The following is a 22,248-nucleotide window of genomic DNA, read 5'->3' as shown; positions in this document are numbered from 1 at the left end:
TGTGCGATATTTGGTTTGGGTGTGTGAGGTGTATTGTCACAAGCCCGCTGTTACTATTTACAATGTGTTGTTTTGCAGTAGACTAATGTTTAGAGAATTACTTGTCTCATGCAAATCCTTAATGACGTGTACTGTTAACATGATGTGGCACGTAAAATGATCAGCTATCGCCACATGCCAAGAGTCGTGTGTCAGCTATCCAATTCTATTTATGCGACTACCCGGTAAGGAAACTAAGTGTGTATGTGCGTTGCCCCTGGGATGAATGTGTGTCTAAGAAACATTACCTAAATTTCGCGTAGGGGTAAAAATGTTAGGTCCCACCGAGATTTGAACTCGGATCGCTGGATCCAGAGTCCCGAGTACTAACCATTACACCATGGGACCTGACGTTTTGTAGCATAAAGCTCATGACGTGTCCTGCAACTTCTCAATACGTTGCATGCTATAAAGCAGCAGTAGCTCATTTGGAACTGATAATGCTGTGGAGAAATTGTTTAGCCACTGCGAAGAGGATTGTTTCCAGAATAAATCTTTCACACTGCAGTCGAATCGTAGAGTACTGCTGATACCTATCGCGAAATCGATGAATTTAATAGCCACAACAGTATGCTCAGAACGGCAACAGTGCAAACCGGCTCACTTTGCGCCATAATTAAAGAAAGAAAACAATCAAACTACGAACAAAACCTACAAATCTCACAGAGGAAATTTCGTCCTTATTGCGCTAGTTAAATGAGTGCAGAAATACATTGAAGTGTTCCTGTTTTGTACAGATGACCGTTTGATCACCAAGATGTTTCCAAATCCAATTGCTGGAAAACGTATTGGGTAAAAATTTAATTTAAATCTTGATTAGTGTGTCGTGAGAAAATATTCAGCAGAAATATTGTTATATGCCAGTCTCCCATTGTGCAGCCTACGATACTAATTACTTTCTCAAGATTTTTATCACTTCCTCATAGTATGTAATTTTTGTTCTTCACAGTTTCAAGTTTCATAAACCATTGTATGCAGTTTAATAACTTTTTTATTTCCAAAATCGCTTTGCTCGTTTCAACATTCCATCATTTCCGAATGCTATGAAATACAACACAAAACTGGTGTCAAAAGATATTAAAATATGTTATATTTACCATTGATTAGAGACGTAGTATAAAAAGTAGAATATCGATTTCTAGCTTACCGACGTTGTCTCAACCATTCAAAACTTTTTAACAGATACGTTATATTCTCGTCAGCTTTCTCAGTCACGAGCCAAATGCTAACTACTGCCAAAGAACAAACTGAAAACCAGGTGGAAAAAACCGCCAGGCGGCGCTGGGTTCGTCCTACTCGCTGCATTTGTTTATTCACAACTAAATTTCCGTCGTTACTTCGTATAAAACAGTTTCATCATTAAATCACTTTACAATGTTTTACGAAAAGGTATTTTTTTTACAAAACAATGCCAACAGAACTTTTGAATAGCCGAAAACAATACGGTAGATCACTTATGAACAGGGAGCGCCCATGCATTGCCATTTCCGACAATGGGAGCAAATACACAAGTGGAAATTCAGAAAAAATTTTTTGAGTATATGGTGATCATCCCATTTTGCTGTATCTAACTAAAACTCCGTAATCCTTCAACATAAATTTAACAAAAGCACCATCCAAAATACAATCATGTAAAAACCAGTGCAACATTACTGCTATTAGCACATGGCAATTATACTATCTTACATAACTTGTCCCTTTTCCTTACATTATATGTAATATTTTTTTCTAGGAATGAAATATAACTCTGACGGAAATAGGAATAACTATGACATTTGATAAATTAATAAAAACTAAAAGTATAGTTATTAGAAGTGGGTGGTTTAGCATTGGCACACTTAAAGCAAAGTACGTAAGTATCCTCTGTAGTTCCGTGACCATAAAATTGCTTTCTGTAAATAACGAGCATTGTAAAATTCCTTGAAGCCATTAAAAAGGGGGATGAAGGGGAGAAAAAGATTAATCTTCAGATATTGAAAAAACCAATAAAAAGGTTGTAATCCTAAGACTACAAATGTTTTATAAAATGACAACTTTAAAATTGCGCGAAACCGTTGTTGGAACAGGCGTAGTAGCGCTATTGTAGGGTTTTTCAGTTTGTGCCATGCAGCATCAATTGCTGAGTAACAACATAGGAATTCTCTATCTGCCTGTGACCTACGCGAGCAAATGATACTATATGTATAGTGAGTAATTAAACTTTTATTCATTTTATATTAAAAGCACAACACAAGGGGAAAGCCACACAATGGCGCTCAGCCTTGCGGGTAAAATACAGAATGGTACATTTATCACAAAAAATACTTCATAGCGGCGAACTGTATAGTGCGTCGCCATGTATGGAGGCCCTAGGATGCCGACAGAACTATAAGTGCTCCGTAAACGGACTGGAAAACCAGTTCTACGTGAAATCTATTTGTTAGTTCAGTATTTCTGACGAAAATTTTGTCTTACTCTGAAAAATCTCCAGTTCCTGAAGTGTGTTTAATAGTAGCCCCTTAGGTACGTTGTGCAGAATTCCAATTATTCGTAAAATTAGCGCTGGTTTTTACATTATTGTACAGGGTGATTCAAAAAGAATACCACAACTTTAGGAATTTAAAACTCTGCAACGACAAAAGGCAGAGCTAAGCACTATCTGTCGGCGAATTAAGGGAGCTATTAAGTTTCATTTAGTTGTACATTTGTTCGCTTGAGGCGCTGTTGACTAGGTGTCAGCGTCAGTTGATGCTAAGATGGCGACCGCTCAACAGAAAGCTTTTTGTGTTATTGAGTATGGCAGAAGTGAATCGACGACAGTTGTTCAGCGTGCATTTCGAACGATGTATGGTGTTAAACCTCCTGATAGGTGGTGTATTAAACGTTGGTATAAACAGTTTACAGAGAATGGGTGTTTGTGCAAAGGGAAAAGTTCTGGACGGCCGAGAACGAGTGATGAAAATGTAGCACGCATCCAGCAAGCATTTGTTCGCAGCCCAGGAAAATCGATTCGCAGAGCTAGCAGAGAGCTGCAAATTCCACAATCAACTGTATGGAGAGTCCTGCGAAAAAGGTTAGTTATGAAACCTGAACGTCAACTACCCGAGGCGATGGATCGGCCGCCAGGCAGCCCGTGACAGAGCACTTCATCACTGGCCTCCAAGAAGCCCTGATCTTACCTACTGCGATTTTTTCTTATGGGGGTATGTTAAGGATATGGTGTTTCGGCCACCTCTCCCAGCCACCACTGATGATTTGAAACGAGGAATAACAGCAGCTATCCAAACTGTTACGCCTGATATGCTACAGAGAGTGTGGAACGAGTTGGAGTATCGGGTTGATATTGCTCGAGTGTCTGGAGGGGGCTATATTGAACATCTGTGAACTTTTTTTGAGTGAAAAAAAACCTTTTTAAATACTCTTTGTAATGATGTATAACAGAAGGTTATATTATGTTTCTTTCATTAAATACACATTTTTAAAGTTGTGGTATTCTTTTTGAATCACCCTGTATTTTGGATGGTACTTTAGTTAAAATGATGTTCAGGTGTTAAGGGGTTTAGGTAGGTAAGGCAATATGGGATGATGGCCATATATTATTGATGGAATTGATTTATGGCGTTCGAAGATTGGGTCTTCCAAAAAAGAAAAAAAAAACTGTTTGAATTTCCTGTATGGCGCTTGTGTATCTATCCCACTGGCGGAAATTGCAATGGATGGGTGCCACCTATTCACAAGTGAGTGCTATGTGCCTCAACTGGTATTTTTACACTTTGTAAATTCTTATGAAATGATATTTATGAAGTTTTACTGATGCTACTAATTTATGTGCTGTAAACTATCAGAAATTTATTGTTAACAGACAATTTGCCTCATGTACCCCAGTGCCACTCAGCTACCGCTTCCAGTATATTATTTTCGGCTATTCAAAAGTTCTGTTACTTTTTCGTAAAACTTTGCAAAGTGGTTTCCATGAATTGTTTTCTGATGAAATGTTTTATACGACTGAAATTTAGTTGTGAGTGAACAAATGCAGCGAGGACCGCGTACCTAGCGCCGCCTGGCGGTTTAGCCCACTCGGTTTACAATTTGTTCCTTGGTAGCATTTGTCTCGTGATGATGAGTGTTGATGAGATACAATGTATATGTTGTACAATTTTGTATGACTGACATAACTTTGGCAAGCAAGAAAACCATATTCTACTTTTTATACTATGACTCTAATCAGTAGTGAAATATAACTATACTATCTTACGTAACTTGTTCCCTTTTACTTACATTACATGTCGCAATTTTTTCTGCGAATGAAAGATAACTCTGACGGAAATAGTAATAGTTATGACAATTGATAAATTAATAAAAATTAATATTATAGATATTAGAAGTGGATGGGAAGTTTTTGAAAATGATGGAATTTCGAAACGCCTAAGACAATTTAGTAAATAAAAAAGAATGTGTGGTCAAGACATCCGCAACCTATTACCGTGCATCCAAATCGCCGCTTCGTCTCATAACATTTTGATGCACATTGCAGCTGAAACCATTGTATGTTCTCGACTGGATAAGGCAAATATTTCATTAATTTGCATCTAGGAAATAAGGAAAGAAGATGTATCTAGACGTTCGCAGCCGTACATATTTTGGGGCGATTTTCTTGTTTGCAGAAGGTTCCAGTTGTTTGTTGGTCTTGAGAGAGTACTGGTGTTATCTGTTGCCAAAACGAATAATATGATAATCAGAACAGAAAGAACAGGAGAGTACCAGCGTAAACCGGCTCAATTTGCGCGACAGTTAAAGAAAGAAAACAATCTAATAACGAAAAAATTTACACTGCGTTTTTTTCGTGCACACAGATAAAATTGCGTCCTCTCTCAGCGATTAGGTACATTTCGCATTTGCTAGTGTTTCTGAACATCCACTTGAGCATTCGACGAGTATAATGGATAGCTATGAACGAGCACAACAATTTGTTGAAGTGTTTCAATCTTGATAAGCATGACTGCTGTACAGCTTTGACTGGAAGTTTCAAGTGAAATCTACAAATAATAGTTTGTTCTCAAATACATAAAACTGACAGTGTTCCCACCGGCATAGAAGATGAAAAAAAGTCGTTTGTGTTTGTTATTGGAAGTTTGACAACTGAGCAGATCGACAGCGAAATGAATTAAGCTGATATTCTTGTACAAAAATGTTTATCTTAATCAGTTTAAGCAATTAGTTCTTTGGAATTTAATTTATGTCATTTCTTTAATGTCACGTGGAATTTAATGCCAATATCAAAGATACCGTCCGAAGTCGTCTGTAATGTTCGTGTAATTATCAGTGCGTTTATTAGGTGACACTTCCTTCTGATAATTGCTTCCTGAAACAAGACGAAATTAGTCTTCCGCTGCCCGATATTCCGCTGGTTAAGTTCACAGTTGGCTATGACTCCGAAAGAAATCAGATTCCTCGCAACATATCGTTCGAAGTAGTCTGTGCCAATGACAGCAACCAAGATTGAAATCTGGTAGTATCATCCGTACAAGAAAACCCCAAAAAGGAAGAAAACATTTTGCAGTGAGTAAAATTTCTCCTAGCAAAATTCTGAGCGTGTGCAGGCAGTGGATTTTCTATCAAAGTCCATCCGTTCGAACGTCTATTCCGATGAGCAAGTCGTCGGGGTTCATACACCCAATACTACCTGAAAAAAAATAGCCTTTTCAGATCAAACAATATTTTTCCTTACTTTTAGCATTCGTATTGTTCGACTTTCTCCACTCATCAACATACAGAATTTCAAAATTCACAAAATGGGTGACTTCTAACAATAGATCCAATTAGCGTCATACAGAACCCAATAGATGTCCATCTAGTCCGCCTGCTTAGCTGAGTGGTAATGTGCTTGTTTCCCAAGCAGTGGGTCTGGGTTCGGCTCTCGGCTGGGTTGGAAATTTTCTTCGCTCGTGGACTGGGTGTCCTCATCATCATTTCATCCTCATCACCGGCTCGCAAGTCGTCCAATGTAGCGTCGACTGAAATAAGACTTTTCCCGGATGGGGCCTCCCTGTGAATAATGCCATACGCTCATTTCACTTCATGTCCATTTAGTCGGCACTGGAGTGTTATTTCGTTTCCTTCATAGCTTGTTTGCAAAGTTCAGAGAGAAGCGCTGCGCGTAACAGAGTGTATGACTTCTCTCTCGGAGTCACAAGTTAGAGATTGTCCGTTATTTATCATTTTTTGATTGAGGTTTACGTGAGTTGCGGTTACTGGGTACCCGCTATATAGCTTTCAACATTCCCACAATATGAATCTTGCATCATCACTAAAACAATTTATTTCATTATCACTGTATTTGCCCTTGATTTCAGAACCACTCTGACGCTTGTTCTCGCTTGCAAAATACTGGAAGTTTGCGGAAGGAAAGGGCTCCAGAACGAACGCATTACACCCAACAAAAAATACTGACCGTGGAGAGTGTGTGTGCACGCTGAGCGTCTCACCTGCTTTCTCTCCTCTTTGTTTTTCAGTCTCTCGTCTGTCTGGAGAAATATTACAGCGCAGAAATGTTTAGGTCAACCTTGTTGGACTCATTACAGATTTGTGACTTAGAATGAAACGTCGATTCCCCATGACAGTCTGGTCTCCACATAACAGTGTAATAAATGGATAAAGGTAGTGTGAAGAATAATGAAGACAACAAGCGAAATTTATTCACTGGAGAGATGATGGTTAGTGATTCTTTTTTTGGGGGGGGCGGAGGGGGGAAGGAGGATGGTGGTGTGATTTGCAGGGTTATTTGGAAAAATGGAGCAACATAACTGCTAATTATTATACTTTACCATAGGATCATTCAAAGAAAACGTTAAGAGAAAGACAATGCATAGTGTCACAAAACGAATGTTGTTTAACTGGGACAATGATCTGTAGCAGAAACACAGGGACGGTTCGGGCAAGCTCTGCATTGTTGCCAGATTTCCAATGACGTCATGTGCTGTTGCAAAATTTCTGACAAAGGTTAATTTCTCTCTGTATGAAATGACAGAAAATTCAAATTTTGACGGGAAATTCAGAAATAGCTAGGGTTTCCCTCTCCACTCCTACGACATCTGCAGTATAAACTGGTGGGAAATTAAAAAATCAAATATGGTGCATTGCCTTGCTAATGGAAGTATGTCACTTGTGCTAGATATAGAATTAAAGATGGTTGACCAGGAATACCGATGCAGCTATAAGCCCCCAGATCCAAGATGGCTGACTGGAGTGCTGGTGTAGCTCTATGACACCAGAAATCAACATGCTAGGACAAACGAAAGTAATTCGCCTGCTAGAAAGTACCTAGTCCTGTAGGGACCTGTAGGGTTATTTATACAGTCGTGTCACTTGTTCCAAGTGTGGAATTCTATCCTGCTTGTCCTAAGTTAAACAAATACCCTCTGATATCACCGTTTAAACAATTGTCGTCCTACGTTTCAGTTTGGTGGGAATTCAAATGTGACCAGCACATAGATCACACAGCATTGTTGTATTCCCATAAGTTAAAGTCCAAATTTTTAAATTGTGTGCTATGAAGTAGGAACAATTGAGTCTTTATTTAAACAAACTCTGAAGGGGGGAATGGGACTCTTACGTTCTCTAGATGTGCTGCCCCACGCCGCTGCCGCCCATCGACTGCACTAACACTCACCATGCCGAGGACATTGCAGCCACCTGCTGTGCACTCTTGTCACCAGCTCCAACTACTGGCTTGAGAGTGAATAAGTGACTTGCGCAGACACCACTGCCGCTGCCTTAAGTGTTACCATCACACAGCTGCTGCTGTCACAGTCTCGGACTCTAGCGCAACTGGGCACAGGACTACTATGTCATCCATGGACGTGTACACCACTCCGCTCAGACTGGCGAACAACATATGCAGAACTTTGTGCCTCATGTGACGTCACAATAATGGCTATTACCCCACCTGCATCAGGTATACTCGGCACTCTGTCAATCCACAGCCCATTTCAACCATCCTGTTATTAACTGGAGACATTGATACCATACTGTGGCAGATAGAGCACGTGATTAACGTGATAGGTGTACGGTGCTCATGTGTGACTGGATTGTCAGATGTGTTGTAGGCTGTCTATTGTTTGTGATTCTTGGGTTTATAGCTAACTTAGTTTTGCACTACATGAAAACAGTCCTAGAACAGTGTCAAGCCAAAGGATGTTTGTCTAAACCTGCTCAGGTATTTCCACATGTTTCAACAAACTGTCTGCTATTCCAGAGTATGGAAAGACCATCTGACGTATTATTCACTCAGATGTGCTACTTAGACAGCAACCAGTTTGCTATAAATTGCTGACAACATGAGGAAACGTTTGACATGCTTTCCTCTCCCTATTTTTTAGTCAATAAGAATTTCTGGTCTACTTCCAGTACTATTTGTAGAAAACCCACCAAAATTTCACTTCTCAGCAATCTGAACAAATATTCCACACACTGGACAAATTCGTTGGACATCAGAGCAAGACAGTTAGTCAAATAATAAATGAACCTTCGTATGTGGTAATCAAAGAACAAATTGATTCAAAACTGGTAGGACTCAATCTGTGAATACAGGAGCTTGAAGATGGTAGTTGTGCATTAGCAGCATTCCTGTTAGACCACCATCCACCTAAAATTTAAGTCATGGGGTCAGTGAACTGCAGTTGGTTTAGTCAGAGAGTCCACATAGGTTTGTGGTAGTATGTCCATTCCATAGATTCAATACAATCTTCAGTCCTACCTAAGATTCTAACATTACATTCTGCCACCACCTACAAGTGCAATATTTTGATGACACAGTTTTTCTTATGAAGTTACCAACACTGCATTGTGATTCTCTCTCTCTCTCTCTCTCTCTCTCTCTCTCTCTCTCCCTCTCTCTCCCTCTCTCTCTCTCTCTCTCTCTCTCTCTCTCTCTCTCTCTCTCTCTCCCTCTCTCACACACACACACACACACACACACACACACACACACACACACACACACACATACTTGTCGATTACAGTGCAATGTACCATGAATGGGAAAATGGTTAGAGTAAATTGTACATATGTTTTAGGGCAAAATCCGAATATGCAATAAAGTGAGGGGGGGATTCCTATTTGAAAATACAAATTTGACTCCACCTATGCCGAAGACGTGGTTAGGAGATAGTCAGTTGTAGCACAGGCAGATCTGTCCTTTACTAATTTCAACTTTTCACCCAGGACCTTTCTTTTGTACAGTGAGTTGTTTTCGAGATGTTTAGTTGTCGTAGTTAACTTGAAGCACACACATATATATACCTGTTTAGTTGTTTCAAGTTAAAACAAATACCTTTTATATATCTTCAAGTTAACTACAACAACTAAATATCTCGAAAACGACACATCATAAGAAGAAAATGTTTTGTGTGAAAAGTATAAAGGGGACATTTGTCTATGTGCTACGGCCGGCCACCCCGTAACCACCTCTGCTGCGTGGGCCGGATCAACTTTGTTTTCAAATGGGAATCCCCCCCACTTTATTGCATATTCGGATTTTGCACTAAAACATACGTTCGGTTTACTCAAACTGTTGTTTCTCATTCATGGTATGTGGCACTGTATTTATGACCATAATTTACTTTAATGTTGTAAGTTAGTTTGTAAAATGCGGTATGGACAGCCATTTCAGTGTATGGTTAGAAATTATGTTTAGAATGATCCAGGAACAATAATGTGGATGTAATAGTTTTCTGATTCCATCGGAATCTTGATATTGGTGAGCCCCATAGCCTCTCACAGTTGGAGTGCTTGATATCGGTGAGTCCCTTGGGGCACTTGATTTCGGCGAGTATCCTTGGCAGGTGCACCTTTCACTATCATTTCACAGACATTTTACGTCATCGCTATTGTGGTTTGTATTCCGCCGGTAGTCGCCGTATGTTACCACACAAGTATCTTATATGCCGGAAATGTCAATGCCTAGCCATATTATTCGTACTGAACAGCCGGCCGGTGTGGCCGTGCGGTTAAAGGCGCTTCAGTCTGGAGCCGCGTGACCGCAACGGTCGCAGGTTCGAATCCTGCCTCGGGCATGGATGTGTGTGATGTCCTTAGGTTAGTTAGGTTTAAGTAGTTCTAAGTTCTAGGGGACTGATGACCACAGATGTTAAGTCCCATAGTGCTCAGAGCCATTTGAACCATTTTTTCGTACTGAACAATCGCATTTTCAATACTCAAGTACCGTTTGAACAACACAAACTTGACCCAACTTACACAGGAAGGGTGGTTAGTAAGTGGCCAATTGTAGCACTGACGGATGTCCCTTTAATATTAACTTTTCACCTAGAACACTGTTTTTGTACGATGCGTCGTTTTCGAGATATTTAACTGTCTCAAGTTAAACAAACACCCTGTATAAGATTTGACTTCTAGTGAATCTAGAAAACCGAGCTAACTACTATAGATAAAATAAATGTGTACTAAAATTCCAGAAAACAGTCTCTGTTGTCACATAAACTGTAGCATAATATATTACTGATCTAGTTGAAGAGATGAATTATAAACTGTTTACATCAAATTAAATTATAATTGCATTTTATTCTTAATAATTTATAACCCTCCAGAATAACCAAAGCTGAATTCTTCCAGTTTTCCAAATCATCTGTCACCAATTTCCTGCGGCGCAAAAATTCTTAAACCACATTATCTAATAATATATAATTATCTAATAACCGTCATAAAATTTTTCTCATAATCAGACTGTCTATTTTTTCTCCCATTTATAAATGTAGAACCGAAATAGCACATCACTTTTGATCCTGATCATTAACACGGAAAAATTAGTTATCCGTTAATACGTATCTGAGCATCACATCATGGCATTAATGCGATAAACATGTAAACCTAGAGCAACCCTGCGAAGGAACTACGTTCTCCACATCTCCTAGAAACTGTTACTTTAACAATTTTCAGAGCATAATTTCTACGGGCAAGCATGGAATGTCTGACCATAGAAACACTTTATTTATTTGGATCCCTGGCGCATCTCCCAATATTTCTATCAGTCATGAAAACTGTTTGGAAAATTAATGTACGTTTGGTAATTTTTTTATGGAATTCAGTTTAATTATCGATATCTGTTTTTAGAGAGTGTCGCAACAGTATTTCATCTGTTCGTTTCATGTGACCTCCTACATACATGCACAGAACTCTTTGATGATTATTGTTCTTGCATTAGTGTGCTTAGGTTAGGTCAGATATTCTTTTTGTTCCATAGATCCATAGTGAGCAGATCGCCATGCAAATCATAAAAGAAGAACAAATAACACACTGCGCAACAGAATTAAAGGATCACTTTTTCGAAACCCCGTAATTGAATTTTATCCATAGTGGATGCTGTTGAACTCCATGACTGTTCCTTTATAGGGTGTAATTGCCTCCCATTGCAATGCATAAGTTTGAAACTTGGCTCAAAGGTGCCTACAAGCTTCCTCTGTAACGGTGCAAGAGTGTGGCGCCCTGCGACATCACCCTCGGTGTCGAAGACGCTTCAGGCAGGAAGTTGTCGACACATGCGAGGAAAGGGCGGAGTTCAGAAGTTGATGTGATGTGCAAAGTGGGATAATGATGACACATTGGCACCAAATTTCACCACAGTTCTACCCAACGCCACTATTGAGGTGCCCCACGATGGAAAGAACGCCACAACCTCTCTTACCCACATTTCGTTGTTCTTTTTAAGCCCCTGCGATGGAGACCATATCTACGACGCCCACAGTTGAAATCACCATGTTTTCTTATGATGGCGAGGAAAACATTGCAGACAGACTGTCACTCAGAATCGAAGCGCAAAGGCCTCAGGGGCAGGCATAATGTGTATCAATGAAATCACCCCTTTGCTTGGGACTTTGATTCCCATGCATTTCGCTGTCGATAACGATAGTTTGTAGGGCGATGAGAGCGGGCAGACTTTATTGACAATTTTTGATACCGCTGACTTCTCCTTGACGCTTCAGCGCTTCTTTGAGGACGTCGTGGTCCAGCAGTCCCATTGGACGTGATCTCCTCCGTTGGGAGTACAGTGTGACAGCAATTTTCGGTGTAGTGTACAGGGTGGAACCACTAGGGACCGTTCAAAACCATTCGACGAAATTTGGACATGAAACGAAACAGCAAAAGGTGCTTAAGCTTTTCTGGTGCTCCTGTTTCACGCCCTTCTGTGACGTGCTTACAGAGGAATGCTACACTGGCGCATGCGGGAATGAAATGGCAAAAAGCCTTTCCGAGACCCTGTCCCGCCTCCCCTCCACAGTTCGGCAAAATCCTTGGTGGCACCCACCCACATTTATTGAGCATTTAAAAATGTGCCATTACTGAGAAAACCCGCAAAGTAATCTCAAGTGCCTGCAAATAGGCAACTAGCATCTGAGGTGTGTCAAGTGGTTTCCTACCTGCAAGGCGCCTAGTGCTGCTTTGCAGGTTTTCTCCGTAAAGGCATATTCTTAAAATTCTCAATAAATATGGATGGCCTCCCAAGACGGGGTGAAATGTGGGCCACAGGGGCAGCGACGACCTTCCCCTTTAGTGACAAATCCACGGGAGCGTTGCACAGAACTGTGGTGAAATTTGGTGCCAATGTGACATCATTAACACACTTTGCACACCACATCAACTTCTGAGCTATCGCAACGGGAAACAATTACTGGGTTTCGAAAAACTGATATTTTAATTCTGTTTCACAGTATAACTGTTACATGAAAAAGAGAGATATTAACGTTCTTTTCAGCGATCTTAATTACAACGTTACTTACAGATGGATAATAAGTAAGAAATGACAAACATATTTCTTTTAAAAATTAATAGCAAATTTTTCACAAATATATAAATGTACAACACACTGAAGTGCATATGATAATCCTTACACTACTACAGCCATTCACCATTATGCAGATAATCAGTTTTCAAAACTTTTTTACATTGCTCATATTACTGCACTGAAGATATGTGGAAGTCAGATGGCCGGCCAGAGTGGCCGAGCGGTTCTAGGCGCTTCAGTCTGGAACCGCGCGACCGCTACGGTCGCAGGCAGGTTCGAATCTTGCCTCGGGCATGGATGTGTGTGATGTCCTTAGCTTAGTTAGGTTTAAGTAATTCTAAGTTCTAGGGGACTGATGACCTCAGATGTTAAATCCCATAGTGCTCAGAGCCATTTTGAAGTCAGATGTTACATAATGCTCGCATTAGTTGATATTATTAATAAAATATACATCAGTTAGTGCCCCTATGAAATACATCAGTGGAGGAAAAGGAGCTGGCCATCAATAAATCGCTTCACGTTCGTGTGTAGAATGTATGAGTATGGGGACATACCATCTGACTTTTGGAAAAACATCACCACACAATTCCGAAGACGGCAAGAGCTGACAAGTGCGAGAATTACGGCACAATCAGCTTAACAGCCTATCCATCCAAGTTGGTTACAAGAATAATATACAGAAGCGTTCGACAATGTAAAATGGTGCAAGACGTTCGAAATTCTGAGAAAAGTAAGGGTAAGCTATAGGGAGAGACGGGTCATATACAATATGTACAACAGCCAAGAGATAATAATAAGAGTGGACGATCAAGAACGAAGTGCTCATATTAAACATGGTGTAAGACTAGGATGTACACTTTCGCCCATACTGTTCAATCTGTACATCGAGGAAGGAATGATGGAAATAAAAGACAGGTTCAGGAATGAAATTAATATTCAAGGTGAAGGGATATTAATGATACGATTCGCTGACGACATTGCTATCCTGATTGAAAGTGAAGAAGAATTACATGATCTGCTGTACGTAATGAACATTCTAATGAGTACAGAGTATGGATTGAGAGTAAATCGAAGAAAGACGAAGGTAATGAGAAGTAGTAGAAATGAGAACAGCGAGAAACTGAACATCAGGATTGATGGTCACGAAGTAGATGAAGTTAAAGGAATTATGCTACCTAGACAGCAAAATCACAGACGCAGCAAGGAGGACATCAAAATCAGACTAGACATGGCAAAAAGGGCATTCCTGCCCAGGAGAAGTCTGCTAATATCAAATATCGGCCTTAATTTGAGGAAGAAATTTCTGAGAATGTACGTCTGGAATACAGCATTGTATGGTAGTGAAACACGGACTGTGGGAAAACCGGAACAGAAGAGAATCGAAGCATCTGAGATGTGAAATGTTGAAAAGTAAGTGGATTAATAAGGGAAGGAATGAGGTGGTTCTGCGGGGAATCAGAGATGAAAGGAATATGTGGAAAACACTGAAAAGGAGAAGGGCCAGGATGCTAGGACATGTTAAGATATGAGGGAATGACTTCCATGGTACTAAAGGGAGTTGTAGAGGCCAAAATCTGTAGAGGAAGACAGAGATTGGAATACATCCAGCAAATAATTGAGGACGTATGTTGCAAGTGTTACTCTGAGATGAAGAGGTTAATAGGGGACACCTTTCTGTGGCTTTAAATCTGTACGAAGATTATTTTTATTAGTAGTATTGAGTCCATGAACTGAGTTTTTGTATTTAAAAAGATGTGTATTATTTATGACAAATTTCATTAAGTAATAATTATATTGCTAAGCACTATTGAATATATTTGCACAGGCCTCTTCAGGACAGTTTGAGTTCACACTGCATATATTTTGTTCTGGAGTGTCTCCTATTTTAATAACGTACTAGTGCGTTGGTGTTACTGCTCAAGCTGTGCAATTATTCTTATTTAATTTTGTGGTTGTACTTTATTTATGTGATTGTATTGTAAGATTTTTAGAATGAATTCTGATTAGATATGAAATGAAATACTTGCAATTTATCCCTGCTTCATTAGAGAGTTTAACAAGCTACCTAATCAGAGAGTTACAGATTGTCTAAACCGTGATGTATTCACATTCGTAAATCAACAGCATAGCAGTTCCAAGACGAAATGACACTGAACAATGGCTGCAAAAGTTTCATCTGACTTCCTATCTGCTTAGAGCATTCTTTAACACCATCACAGCTTTGTGGCAGTGGAATACACATAGGCTAAGATAGAAGCTAGTGTTTACCATTAAACAATTCAACTGAAAATTTTATATTTTCGAAAATGTTATAGAGACTGCGTTGAAAAATTTAAGCTGTTCGAATCTCAATGCTTTCTTTTTGAAAAATATTCGAGAAAGTAGAAACAAAGATCGCATATGTCTTGGAAATTATTCCTTATACCTCAATAAATTTAAATAAGATATCAGAACAGTGTGTAGCAGGAGGCTCTTACTGTTTTAACCAGCCCCCCCCCCCCCCCGCAAAAAAATAGGAGTTGTCAACTTCAGCAATTCATAGTAAACTTTATAGCTGCGAAGGAGCACTGGTAATTTAGAATTTCTCTGTATCATTAATGAAACAAATGCTCAGGGGACTTTGTTCACGCACAAAAAGATTCGCATCAGAACTCGGAAAACTGGGCAGTTTGGAATCAATTAAACACATTATGTATTGTTCAGCTTTAGAAAAAACACTAATCTACACCCTGTTATGAAAATAAATTTAAACTGTATTAGCTCTTGTTATTGTGCTAAGTGATGGTGAGTTTCACACTCGATTACTAGAGGCTCAGATACGTTCTGTAGAGCACACATGCCATTTTCAGCTTCTTCTTTCTTCAATGCCTTTTTACATGCAATTATCATTCCAATAGCTGTACTAATTACAGAACACTAATAATAATTATAATAATAATTATTATTTTTTCTTGCCTCGCATGCTAAGCAGAAGAGCTACGTTTTTCCAGAAGCACATACCACTTTGACCTGTTCCGTATTCAGCTTTCAGCAGCGCGCCTGTACCTCACAGGGGGTTCCCCAAAATATTCCGTCCGGATACATCCAAAGATTTCCAAATTATCTGCCTAACAACCTTTTTGATAATGCCATATTATGTAATGTTTCTGCTCATACAATTTTAAATAGAAAAACAAAAGGTAATACAGTTGCAATATTAATATCGAATCTATTAACACAATAAGGAGAATTAGAAAAATAAAAACTTTTGAGAAAATCAATATAAAGCTGTGTGTAAGGTGGCAGTGTCATTATGTTACGGCAGTACACGGTTCATGGACTGTTCCAAAAAACTGATCCCGTGTGTCATTACGGAATGAAAATACGCGAATGCTAGCTTTTTATTTTATTTATTCATCATGTTCTGTGGAACAATGTGAGCCAAAGCTGCCTTGCCATGGAACGAGCCATTACAAAGTGCACAGAATGCTGAATAGTAAAGTCACAAACAAGAGAAAGAATTGAAACTTCCTGCCAGATTAAAACTGTGTGCCGGACCGAGACTCGAACTCGGGACCTTTGCCTTTCGCGGGCAAGTGCTCTACCAACTGAGCTACCCAACCACGACTCACGCCCCGTCCTCACAGCTTTACTTCTGCCAGTACCTCGTCTCCTACCTTCCAAACTTTACAGAAGCTCTCCTGCGAACCTTGCAGAACTAGCACTCCTGAAAGGTTCGCAGGAGAGCTTCTGTAAAGTTTGGAAGGTAGGAGACGAGGTACTGGCAGAAGTAAAGCTGTGAGGACGGGGTGTGAGTCGTGCTTGGGTAGCTCAGTTGGTAGAGCACTTGCCCGCGAAAGGCAAAGGTCCCGAGTTCTAGTCTCGGTCCGGCACACAGTTTTAATCTGCCAGGAAGTTTCATGTCAGCGCACACTCCGCTGCAGGGTGAAAACATCATTCTGGAGAGAAAGAATTAGTAAGACACTAAATCATGTGAGAGATTATACGAGTGAATAACACATTACAAAGGATACTTCTTTACAACTTCGAGGAATTCCTGTACAGATTACGAGGAGAAACCCACAACGAAACCTTTCAGCTTGTATGTTGTTTCAACCCCGCGAACTCAGAGGTTGTAATATGTCAGAACGACTGAGAAGTATTGTTTGGGAGAGAGGGGTCACTCACGCAAAAGCGTGCAGAGAGACACCGACAAATGTGTCATTGATTTTATTGCATTCGAGGTACACAGTCGGCCGTCCACTTACTCCGGCAATGGCGCCTCGCGGGTTGCGTGCGTGGGTCAGCGCCAGTTCCAGGGCCAGAATTTGGTGCGTCGGCTCCCGGTCGCCCAGCGTTACAGCCGGAGCGCTCTTACTCAGTGCCTGCCACAGCCGAGTGGCCGCCACGTTTGTTGGCTGCGCTGGTGGTCCGGTGGTCCTTCAAGTGCAACTCGTGTAACTCATGTAGAGCGCCGCACCCCTGTGGACAACAGCTTGCAGTACGCCAGACGATGTCACCCAGAGAGCGGAGGTCAGCAGTTCTCCCCCTCCTCGCGCCGGTGCAGCTCCAAGAGGCGGCCGGCCCGCCACAGCTATTGCGCGTCCGTGCAGCGGAGGTTGGTGGTAGTTTCAGCGAGCCGGTTGGCCGCCGATATCCATCACCAGAGGTTGTCGTTGTTGGCCTGCAACTTAAGCTATCGTCATTCTCTCCGGTTCTAGACGCGGACAGAATGGCGACACGAGTGCCTGATTTGAGCCTCCGGGCTCGCTTATTTATACGTCTTTTCCCTACGCCTGTGGCATGGTTCCTCTGAAGGGAACAAGTGGAGTGCTATTTAACAATTACAATGTCGGCTTTCCTTAGCCCGCTTTGGCACCTACGCACAGGAAGGCGCTGTTTTTTATAATTGCAACGTATGGGTTCGTCACAGCACGTCAGTGCCCTGTGCTGCCCTTATTACTTCACACTTATATACAACGCCCGCCAGACCGTGCCTTCTCACCTATGAGTGGTGTCGTAAATGCCTCACAGAATCGTTTGCTAAATATCAACATTGCTCGTGCCTTCCATCCGATGTGACAATCAGTTCTGTAACTACTATCTACCAGCCATAGCTAAGTGGAATCTACGATGATGATGATGATTGGTTTGTGGGGTGCTCAACTGCGTGGTCACCAGCGCTCGTACAGTGTCCCAATTTTTACACAGTCCTGTTTTTACTCAGTCCAATCTGGCCACTATCACGAATGAAGAATATGATGATGATGAAATGATGAGGACAACACAAACACCCCGTCCTTTGGCAGAGAAAATCCCCAATCCGGCCGGGAGTCAAACCCAGGACCCCGTGATCCAGAGGCAGCAACGCTAGCCACTAGACCACGAACTGCGGACACGAATATTTACGAGAGTTCCCCAAATCCACGCCTATACCTGTTCGTGGCACAGCATTCCTCCCCCCTACAGAGAAGATTCATCCTGAATCTTTAACATCATTCTCCCACTCAACTACGTTAACTCTAATAATTTACATATTGAGGACAATCTTCCGAATTCACCATACAGGAATTCCGCTCACATTTTACTAGTACCATGTACCCCCTATCACATGCTTATACAGTAATTAAGACCTTAAAACTAACTGGTTCCCTGTCCAATGCTGGTCAACCATTCTACTGGTAATTGGTGTGTTCGAACGTCCACAGCCTGTGCAGAAATACAGTAAGCCAAAGCCTGATAGCAACACGCCACAACTGGTTGCCAATCCGCACAACGCTAGTACTTTGTGTTCCTATTCATCCCGCAAATGTTATACATGCTGCCGCATTTGTTCCATAGAAATTCTCCTTTGCTGGGACTCTTTAATCTGTCCAAGGACTGCAAAAGCTCTGGATTGAGTGCGTCATTTAAACACGTTAAATTTTGAACTGGTAATACCCTCGGGGATCCTTCTGGCCATTAAAACGTTTTCTGCGACAATGCCAGAACACTGGAGCCTGTAAGCGTAGCTGGAAGACGAAAATCCGTCCCGACTACCTCACCGGTCGTGCCATTAATTATCATTCCACTTTCTTGAAGCTCGAGTTTTTTCAACCTTTCCAGACTGCCTCCTTTGTAGCAATTCAGCTCTACAGTTTCCAGCGTGAATACGGTGCATAATCAATGTGTAGCCACCCTCTGGAAGTACTTTCGGGCTGGCGGAGGCACCTTCCCACAACTCATCACAGTTACTTCCCCCAGAGACAGACGCTTCACATGTCCGCATATCAGTCCGTACTTGGCCTCCCGGACAAATCACAAGCCGCCCTTGCTTGCATCTTTCCAACTCTACCCGTGACATTACCACGTGAGCCTGTCTGTCCTTTGAGACTAGCAGTACTTCGCGTGTTCTCACTTGCACCCACTTCCCCAACACTCCCATTTCACTGTTATAGGTGAATGTTGCAGCAATGAAACTCTGAGTTTTTGCCCACAACAGGTACGCCGATCGCTATATGCATCATGAGTCCATCTGTTTCCACTTCCACTCTAGCTATAAGGAAGAACAGTGCCAGGTTCCCCTGCGACATTTTGGCTATATGCGGTAACTCTGCGGGAAACTGCCTTTCTACCCGCCACAACTCCATCATGAATTCCATCAGTTTAACCAATACGGTGGCACTAAGTTGCCCATTCACCGCATGAAACCTCATCTCCTGACGTACACCACTTCGAATGGTGACAGGCCTGTTGCCGTATGAACTTTCGAATTATAACCACACTGTACATTAGGTAAATGGGCGTCCCAATCATCGTGTCTGGAACCTACGTAATAGCTGGACCTTTTCTGCAATTGTCTTGTGCATGCGTTCCATTTACCCATTGCTCTGCGGATGAAACCGACTCATCCGTAACTTCTGCGTACGCAACGCAGGGTGTAGTTATTTCATTAAATCCGAGACAAAACTCGTATCCTTGTCCATAATTACGCCCCAAACTTTAATATCCAGTTGTTTACTAACGCCTGCGCTACAGTTGCGTAATCCTTGCCTGTGCCCAATGCCACCCTCCAGGGCTCTTCTCTAACATACTTAACATCGCTGCCTCATAGCTTAACAAATCTGCATTTGAGTGTGATCTCCCTGGCTTGTGGCTTACGCCGTGCTCGAATTCACTAAGCTTAAGTGTCCATCGAGTTAATCTACTAGATAGATCTTTCAAAGCAAGTTACCATTTCAATAAGGCATGGTCTGTTACGACCTTAAACTTCCTACCATACATATAATACCGAAAATAAGTAATACCACATAAGAGCGCCAACATCTCTTTCTCCGTTGTTGAGTAGTTACGCTCCACCTTTTAACTGTCTTGAAGCGTAAGTTACTTGGTGTTCCTGACCATATATCATATTTCCCAAAACACAGCTGGCTGCGGCCGGAGTGGCCGAGCGGTTCTAGTCGCTTCAGTCTGGAGCCGCGCGACCGCTACGGTCGCAGGTTCGAATCCTGCCTCGGGCGTGGATGTGTGTAATGTCCTTAGGTTAGTTAGGTTTAAGTAGTTCTAAGTTCTAGGGGACTGATGACCTCAGAAGTCAAATCCCATAGTGCTCAGAGCCATTTGAACCAACCACAGCTGGCTGCCTCATTTGAAGCGTTACGCGAAAGGATAAACTCTTTCTCGAGATCTGGAAAAATCAATACAGGATCTGAAATTAATATTTCCTTCAATTTTTCAAATGCCTCCAGATATTCCTGCCACCAATGGAACTTTGTCGCCTTCTTCGGTAGCTTGTTCAAGGGTCCACCTATTTTCACAAAGTCCTTCACGAACCGTCTACAATAATTTCAGAGACCATTGAATGGCTGTACCTTCTTTGTCGATTGTGGCATTGGATAATTTTGAACTGCATCTGTAAGACGAGGATCGGTCTGTACGCCTCACTCAGTAATCACGTGCCCCAGGTAGTTTACCTGGTTTGGGGCAAAATGGCGCTTGTCCATACTTAACGTCAAATGTGTCGATTGTTTAGACATCCTCCAAACGTCTCATATGCACCAATAAATCCTTTGAATAGACAATTATGTCATCGATATAAACCAAACAAATGTTTGGTTATAATCTTCTCACTACCTCATCTAACAACCGCTGAAAAGTTGCTGGTGCGTTCTTTAGTCCAAATGGCATGCGTTTGTAATGGAAATGTCCTCTACAATTGATAGTATCCACTTTTGAGGTCCGTAGTTGTAAAGAACCGAGACTGACTCCGATTATCCAAAGTTTCCGTGATGTTTCGAACTGGATAAGCATCCGAAATGGTTCGTGCGTTTAGATATGTATAGTTACCGCAAAATCTGTATTTCCGTGTCCCGTCCGTCGATTGCTTTGGCACGACGACAATATTTGCACTCCAGGTACTGTCACTCGGTTCCATGATCCCATCCCACAGTTGTCGTTCATTAAATTCGTTTACCAATGGTTGCAGCTGCTTTATTATCTGGTACGACTTCCTATAACTCAGTATGCTATCCCCTGTCGCAATGTGATGTTGCGTCAGAGAGGTTTCCGGTAACTCTCCGTTAGCACAAAATGAATCACTAAACCTCAGCAACAAGTTCTCCATAGCCATTGGATAACCGCCCTTCAAATGACCTACTTTGCCTCGTAACACTTCCGATACTTTGCTTGTGGCTTTCTTCTAGGCTCGACCAATCGAAATCCTCATCTTCCAAGACTTCGAGAGTGGCTATTATTGCACCCTTTGACAGAGTCACTTCCCCTCCGCCGAAGTTACCCACACTAACCAGAATCATCTGTTCCCCATTAAGGTCACTAGCATGTGCCAAACTCCTACATATAAAACAATGCGAACTATCCAACTCTTCATTGGTTAAGAGTGGTACTGTAACACCACAGCTCTTATGCTGTATGGATTTACTTTTTTTTTTTTTTTTGCTTTATTTAATGTTACATTGTTGATCGTTTGTAAATGTGTTTGAATCGATAACATAAAATTGTGTACTCTTTTCTTTGCCAAGCCTTTGATGTCGTGATTTGATTCTATGCAAAGTAGTGTATCTGTAATTTAAAATTCTTTGTCCCATTTGGAGGGAACAAAGCTTACTGTATATGATTGTAATTTTGTGTGAATAATTTTCTGTAGACATGTTAATATGTGCAAATGTTCTGTGTTATTCAATACGTTTGTTTGCTGTTATGTAAACTGCTGATCCTCACTTAGGAATCTTAGTAGTTTGGTGTATAAGAGGTAGGGTGGTTCCCCTCGGGAACGGAACTGTGTAGCGCGCGCAAATTGTGGTTGGCCTAGGTGGAAAAGGTGGAACTGATAGTCAGTCGGGGACGAGCCACCGGTCGGAGATGAGCTATCAAACTGTGCACTGCTATGCAAAGTGTGCATATTGTGCTGATTCCGAGAGAGGCTTTTCTTCCTTCTTTCTAAGGCCTCGGATGGATGG

General features: G+C 41.4%; 1 non-coding gene across 1 annotated transcript; it reads right to left on the bottom strand.

The window, feature by feature from the left end:
- Positions 1–315: 315 nt before the first annotated feature.
- On the bottom strand, positions 316–387 carry Trnaq-cug. The gene has a single exon. It is a non-coding gene; the product is annotated as a tRNA-Gln (tRNA).
- Positions 388–22,248: the final 21,861 nt, after the last annotated feature.

Source organism: Schistocerca americana, chromosome 2, assembly GCF_021461395.2.
Source record: "Schistocerca americana isolate TAMUIC-IGC-003095 chromosome 2, iqSchAmer2.1, whole genome shotgun sequence".
Lineage (NCBI taxonomy): Eukaryota > Metazoa > Arthropoda > Insecta > Orthoptera > Acrididae > Schistocerca > Schistocerca americana.
This window is presented reverse-complemented; position numbering and strand designations above follow the sequence as displayed.